Source organism: Prionailurus bengalensis, chromosome E4 (genome assembly GCF_016509475.1).
Source record: "Prionailurus bengalensis isolate Pbe53 chromosome E4, Fcat_Pben_1.1_paternal_pri, whole genome shotgun sequence".
In the NCBI taxonomy this organism is placed as follows: Eukaryota; Metazoa; Chordata; class Mammalia; order Carnivora; family Felidae; genus Prionailurus; species Prionailurus bengalensis.
The window spans coordinates 29,245,052-29,253,080 of NC_057360.1; the positions used below are offsets into that span (position 1 = coordinate 29,245,052).

General features: G+C 44.5%; 1 pseudogene; it reads left to right on the plus strand.

The window, feature by feature from the left end:
* The first annotated feature begins 1,376 nt into the window (after window positions 1-1,376).
* LOC122476657 lies at window positions 1,377-1,530 on the plus strand (annotated as a pseudogene).
* The last annotated feature ends 6,499 nt before the right edge of the window (window positions 1,531-8,029 follow it).

Genomic DNA, 8,029 nt, shown 5'->3' on the forward strand with positions numbered 1-8,029 from the left:
AGTCAGTATAATTTAACCTGTTCTTGGGAAGCGGGGCCCTTGTCTTGAATGCCAGTTGTTTGGCCATGGTACAGTGATTGCCCCCAACTCCTAACCAGCTTTGAACGAGCGTTTATGTTTTCACCGTGATGCCACGCTGTTGCGCTATTCGAATTCTGTCCCAGCTTTTCGTAACCTTTCCAATTCGTTTTCCTCTTGGCGTCTTTAACATCCACCTCTGCTTCCCTTCAATTTACTGTCTGTGATGTGCCGTCTTTCTGTAATCAGATAACCGAGTTTGGTCAACTCGTCCATAAAGTGAAAGCGCAGAGGCACTGACTATGGGTCCCGAGGTCCACGCGCATAAATAAAATGAAACTTGTAATATCCATTGTAGACTGTGCGGAAAAAGATCTTTTCCCCCTTTTCCTTACTCCTTGTTTCTCTGCTATGCTCTAGTTGCCAAGAGCACTGGATAGGGGAAGGTCAAATAAATGCTTTAAATTTCAACACCAAACTCGTATGGGGTGCTGGTTTTTCCAGGTGGTTCTGTGTCCAGGCCCAGAGGGCATCGAGAAAGCTCTAAGTGCAGGAAGGGAGCAGGAGCTTTGCAATGCATTTGAGCTCTGGCCCTTTTGCTCTGCTCCAGGCAAATCACTCAACCCCCCCTGGGTCCAAGGTGTCCGACAGTAAATGAAAGAGTTGGCCTAGAATGTCCAAGTCCCTTTCCAGCTTTTTTTCTTTTTTTTTTTAGAGAGCGAGAGAGACTGAGCCAGCATGAGGGAGGGACAGAAAGAGAAGGAGAGAGAATCCCAAGCAGGCTCCCCACTGTTAGCACAGAGCCCATCGTGGGGCTTGAACTCACAAACTGTGAGCTGAAATCAAGAGTCAGACGCTCAACTGACGGAGTCACCCGGGCACCCCCTCCCCCTTTCCATCTTTAACATCCTGCGACTTCTGAGGGAGTTTATTAATCTTAGGAGAACACTATGATCTAATGGGCTTCAGAGCACCTTAATCTCAGTTAAACTGCCTTCAGACTGAGTGACCCTGGGAAAATCGCTCTAAAAATACCTACATCAGAGACCCACATGTGTACATGTAGGCACTTATATAATAAAGGAGGCACTGCAAATTGAGAGGGATGAGTGGGTTGTATATGGACAGTATCAGGAAAACTGGATCACTATATGAAGGAAAACGAAACTGGATTTCCAATAAGGTCACTAGGTGGATTAAATTCCTAAATGAGAAAGATTAAATTATAAATTTATAGAAGAAAACGTAGGAGAATATCTCTGTGATTAGGTGTAGGAAAGGTCTTAAACAAATGCCCGAACACAAACCTTAAGACCAACAAATAGATGAAATAGATTCCATCAAAGTTAGTCAAGGTTAGCTTTGCGCAGTGGCAGTATCGTAGCCAATGAGGTTTATCCGAGGCGTGATTATTGCTAATTGAAAACTTTTCCAAAGTTAGTCAGGGTTCTGTAATGATCATGTGTCACATACATATACACATATGTATATATCTGAACGTATATGTATTTGTTTTTATTTTTAATGTTTATCTTTGAGAGAGAGAGACAGAGTGTGAGCGGGGGAGGGGCAGAGAGAGAGGGAGACACAGAATCCGAAGCTTCAGGCTCCAGGCTCCGAGCTGTCAGCACAGAGCCCGCCGCAGGGCTCGAACCTACGAACCACGAGATCATGACCTGAGCTGAAGTCAGACTCTCAACCGACTGAGCCACCCAGGCGCCCCTGAACATATATATTTTTTTAAGGTATGTTTGCATAAACATCACACTCCCTGGACCATGGACCATAACTAACCCTCCCCTACCTCCACCCCCACTCCCACCGCAAGGGTAGGGATTAGCACTTAGCACACGGTAGGCGTTTATACTGGTGGGATAAGTGAATGGGGGTACAGGGACCAGGTCCGCACTAGCTACTTCGCCGGGATCATTTGGGGATAATGTGAGAGAACAGGCATAAATACGCAGACTTTAAAAGCTGTTGGCCTGGAATAATCCTCAGAATTCCTCTGGTCCAAGGGTTAGAATACCTCTGGATTTTATAGCTGGGTTAAGAATAGGTATCTGGACTAAAAAAAGTTGCAGACTCTGGACCAGCGCACTCACCTTTCTCTAGATCCATGTGTGGGCTCAAAAATCTGTCATTATTTTTTTTACAAGAGAAAGGGCTTTTTTTAAAACATCATTGGGTTGGATAATATCAAGTGCTGTGAGAATTAAAGGAGCCCTGGAGATGAATTTGGGATGTCAGAACCGGCTTCTGAGTGAAGCTAGCAGTTGAACTAGGCCTTAAATGATGACCCCTTTTTTTTTTAATTTTTAAAAGTTTATTCATTACTGAGAGACAGAGGGAGACAGAGCATGAGCAGGGGAGGGACAGAAAGACGGGGAGACCCAGAATCCGAAGCAGGCTCCGGGCTCAGACCTGTCAGCACAGGGCCCGACGCCGGGCTCGAACTCACAAGCCGCGAGATCATGACCGGAGCCGAAGTCGGGCGCTCAACCGACTGAGCCACCCAGGCGCCCCAGGATGACAACACTTTTGATGAAAGAATTTGGTTTAATGCAACTTTGCTCCACCTTCCCCGTTTTTCTCTCTTCTTCATGGCAACTCCACTGCCACCTGGATCACGAACCACCTAGCTGGTCTGACTTCAGAGCGTGAGTGTTTTAGCTCATTCTGGGAGATCTGAGCTATGATCCCAGCCTCCGACTCCTAACAAAGCTTTCCCATCTGAACACACAAAGTTCTGAAAGAAGCTCTCAAGATCCAGTAAGTCCTGGTGGAAAATTCCTTCCTGTTTTGGCCAGCTCTGGGTCAGCTGGCAGATATTTAAAAAGAGAATTTCTTCTGATCCATTGAAGGGCAAGAGGTGCTTTGAACTCGGTCTGGCGAGGAACTTCATCATGTGTGCATCCCAGACCTGTTGCTATAGCACCTGAGATAAATGAGTCACAGGGGAAACACAGCAGGGGCTGGTGACAGCTATATGTGCAAATCAACGGTTGGTCACCCAGCCAGCCGACGATGATAAGCTTCCCTTCGGCCATAAACCCGACCCAGCTGTGGGGCGTGAGCAAACCTGTGTGAAGGCGGAGAGAAGGTTTATTTCCTATTGGCAACGAGTCCTTTTGAACCTTGACCTTCCTCAAACTGTCCTTCTCTGATAAATGCAGGGTACCAGAAACTGAAAAGAATAAGTAACAAAATGCAGCGCACCACCCCCACCCCCCTTCTAAAACGACAGACCTCAGAGTGAGATAGGACAAGTAAAGCAGTAAAGACAGATGTGCAGTTTAGAAAATGCACCGATTCCGGGCCCTCTGAAAGCATTTGCTGTGAGTAAATGAATAGTGGAGGTGATTCCTTCCTCTCCTTTGATTCACTTTTGAATGCGCCAATTCATCCATAATTAACAAGAGTAAAACGCACCAGATAGACATTTAAGTTGTGTTCGTGCTTCTGACACATCCTGATGGGGCCTAAGGAACAGGAGACCCTGGCAGTCGAGTGAGGGGCATTACAGCTGTTTTGCAACCGTGCTAACAGCTCCCCCAGTTATGGCTGTGAAAGTAAGGAGGCCAACGGTTTTGAGCTCCTGGAAACTCTTGTAGGACCAAACCAAACTTTTAGCAAGAAGTACCGAGAATTCCGAGAGAGACACGGGTAGGCACAGGGGCACATGCACACGCTTCTCGCCACGCCTCCACACGCACTCACGAGCACGCCCTCAGTAACTGTGTGGATAGAGGCAAAGGGAAGGAGAAAGTTCAACTCAGAAGCAGATAGAAAAACAGTAAGATTTGGGTATTGCAATATTCAAATTGACTGACTATATTTGTAACTTCCCTCCATCAATTTACGGATATATATATATTTTTTCTTTTTTTGAGGGAAGAATATGTTTCTCACATTAAAAGCTTTTATAGTACTCGAAGAATAAATACTGGAAAGATACACCAGTGGAGATAAACGACAACATTGGTAAGGGATTGATTTCAAGAGGGACAGAGAGGAGGTGATGGAAGGAAGCGATCCACGCCAATACGGGCAGAGAACCTTGAGTTCCCGAGAGCCTTCAGAGAGCCACCTCTCCCTCCCCCGACCTTGGCATTCTGAAGGCCAAGGATAATCTGCATGACTTAACGGCCTTCGCGTCTCATGCTCTCTTCCCTTCGATTCAGGAGATTACTGCCAATTTAATTCTTCTAAATACAGTTCAAATATATGTTTTCTTGCTCGCAGCACTTCTATGGTTCTCCTTTATCCATTAAATAAAATACTTTTCTGGCTCTATACATTCTTCCCTATGCTTTCATTAAACTACCTGCTTCCATTGACTAAAGCGGTCCTTCCTGGATTCTTTGTGCTCCCGACCTTCCTTCCTGATCAATGCCCACCTCCTAGGGGCTCCAGCGCTGCTGTTGAATTGTTGCCCATCTTTCAAGGCCTATTTCAACTACTGCCTTCTCTATGATGCCTTATCTGATAACCTTGATCTCTCCGGATGGACCTTTTAATTCCTACAGTCATTTATACTTTTCTGAAATTATTTATGTAGATAAATGATTCTATTTATACAATATGGATAAATGATTGTATTTATGATTATATGTCTATATCTATCTGTGATTGTTATCTCTCTATATAAATTATGGCATTGAACATACCTCCCTGTGCATTATTAACAAGATAGCTTTATGTAGTATCTTTCCTACTCGATTGAAAACTCCCTATCTGGGTCTTTCATGTTTGCCTCTTTTTTTTTTTTCTTTCTTTCACATTTTTTCATGTTTTTATTTTTTAATGTTTATTCATTTTTGAAAGAGAGAGAGAGACAGAGCATGAGCAGGGGAGGGGCAGAGAGAGAGGGAGACACAGAATCTGAAGCAGGCTCTAGGCTCTAGGCTGTCAGGACAGAGCCTGACGTGCGGCTCAAACCCACAAACCGTGAGATCATGACCTGAGCCGAAGTCAGATGCTTAACAGACTGAGCCACCCAGGTGCCCCACTTTCACTTTTTTTTAATTTGTGAAAGTAGCATATGACTATGTAAGCGCACACAACCTAACTGTACTGCTTAATATGTTATTAAAAGAAAACAGCAAGTAAACCAGCACTCGGGTCAAGAAAGAAAACATCGCCAGCATCTCAGGAGCCGCCACTGTTGCCTCCGTAAGCTCCTTCCCTACCCTCTTCACCATAGTCACTCCCTTCCCTTTAGCACCTGCCATAGAAGCCTGAGCTTAGCTAGCGGTCAGAAAACGCTTGAAGGATAAATGAGTAGACAATGAGGTAGGCGCAGCCTAAGAAAATGTCAGCATCACCGGAAAAAGGGCCCAAGCTTCATTCCCCTACTCAATGGTGGGTCAGAATTCCCTCCATACATGAAAGATACATATTCTGCAATCGTAGTTGTCATTTTTTAGAAAGCACCTACACAGTGAAGGATTCTCAGCAACGTGGGATCCGAGTCCTAGCAAGGAAGGACACTGCTTGGTTAAGTTGTATTTTGAGCTGTTAGGAAGTTAGAAATCGTGGCTCCCTTTGGGGGTCCTAACGGGGGTCTAACAAGAGCCACACAGGCACCGGATGCTTGGGAACTGTGGCAGGGACGGGTTCAGGACGCAGTTGTGCTCCCAGTACAATCAAAATCCTGGGGTTGAATATGATTTTCAGGATCTCTCGGAAGCCCCAGATGGGAGAGCATCGAAGGGTGGTCTGAGGGTAATAGAACCGGGGAGGATCGCAGTGTCTCATGCCATCTTGTTGCTGTGACCAGTAACCTTTTCAATATTTATGTTTTATTTTTATCTCTGCATTAGAGAGGCATGATTTGTGCACAGGCTGTTAAAAACAGTTCTGAGGGAAACACACTTCCAGCTGCTTCCTCCTGCTTTCCATCTGCTGTATTTATGCGTCTTTGTATGCATTTAACTGTTACTTGTTGGTGTAATTGGGGTTTTACCGAGGACAGGGAAAAACATTCCCTAAGGGTGGGTTGTCAGTGCAATTGATCTGAAAAAGATGATCTCGGTTAGCCACTAATAAACCTTAAACTTCCACGCGGAACAATAAAAGAAACACCAAGTAACTTTAAGTTTTAAGAGTTAACTTGCTCCAGAAATATTTTTATATTCCCATATTTATGCATCAGCTACTCTTCCCCCATTTAATCTTAAATATGTAAATCCTCAATTTATCTGGAATTACTTAGTGAAAGGCTGATGTGTGAGTGTGGCAGATTATAATATTCCATCGCCACCCCTGATCCTCTTTACCTCTTATTCTTTTCATAGCAGATCAAAAAAGCTGCGTGCGTGCCACAAGAATATATTATTTTAAGAGACTTGGACTTTAGAAATTGATTTCCTTGATGAGAAAAAGAAAAGTCTCCTTCTGACCCAGAGGGTCACTTCATAATCCTGTCACTCTACATCAAAAAAGCTTTTTTTTTTTTTCTTTTAGGAGAAGATGAGAATATTTCTAAAAAGGAATTAATTTTTCAGCTGTAGTAAAAACAGTGACTTGCGGACTTAGCCATCCCAGAAGAGGGGCCCTTTGCAGAATACATCTCCTGTGATTAGAAGAAGCTCTTGATATATTTTAGGGTCGGGCAGTTTTCATGGAAATTGGAATTTGTGCCATGGGATGAAATTGATATTATATTTTATTGATGATTTGAAGGCTTAAGTTAGTTTTAAGGCTTTTTTATTTATTTCTTTCTTTTTTGTAGAGGGATTTCACTGCTTCCAAATACATAATAATGACGGGGGACATGAGCAGCTCTCCTCCTCGTGTGTGGATTTAAATTAAGAGGCTATTAAACAGCACGTGATTTTCATCACCTTTTGATTGAGGTTCGATTGACGACGCTAATTTGCATGCCGGGAATGCCCGTGCCTGTTCCAGAACCTGTCCAAGCCAGGACAGTGCCTCTTTATCCAGCTGTACATGTGAACCACCTGGAGAGCTTTATCATCTACTGGTGCCCTTGCCAGACTTCGGGAAATTTTGATTCAGTTGATCGGGAACCCAGGCCTCACCGTGCTTTGGAAGCTTTCCCCAAAGTGATTCTAATGAGCAGACAGGGTTGAGAACCACTGAAATGTCGTATCTTCTGAAACCACACGGCATTCTATTATCCTGAAGTATCGGTCACAAAAGTCTAACCGTTGCGTTTCTAGAGTCCATTGCCTCACTTGTGGACACGTGGTTGTTCTGATGGAAGATTTCTAAGCTCTTCACTAACACGAAGCCTCAGGACATCTCTTTGAAGCCCCCAAACTAATACGTCAGTGTTCATTTTGCTGATGGATACAATGAGGTTAGAAAAAAATATTCTCAGCTCAGGATGTGTGTGTATGCTATATACACATGCATATACACTAAAACGGAAGACGAACGTGTGAGGAAGTATTAGCAAAATAATGGAATGTAAGGTTCTTGCCTGCCTCTTTAAGCCCCGTGCAAAATTATCTCGGCCACTGGGGACAGAAATTACATCACTAATTCCTTTCTTAGCTTTAAGCTTGTTACCCCGGTTGGCAATCCTTAAAGGTCATTTGATTCCTGAGGAGATAGCATTAGATAGCACTTCTGGTTCCTAGTGCCCTGGTGGGAAAGAATGTGTCGGATCCTCCTGGACCCAGGGTCGTGGAGAAGGGCAGGCCCTGGGCGTGTGACATCACGGGTGTGGGACCTGTGCAGTGGCACAGCATGCCATGCTTAGGAGGGCCCCACACTTGGTTTAATGCTCTACTGTTACCATCTTGAAATTCTTTATAATAATTTTTTAACAAGGGTCCTGCTGGTCTTGGGTATGGCCTCCAACGATACACTGTCCGTTGCTCTCTGGTGTGGGACTGAGCGGACTCAGAGAGAGGGTTTGAAGAGTTGTAGACCCACAGAAGGACTAGGGTCCCCGAGGCTAGAAGTCACCCGGCTGAGGGGCTTAGGCAAACACCCACTATTACCACAGGCACATTTGGTGTCATCTCTGTTCCACAAT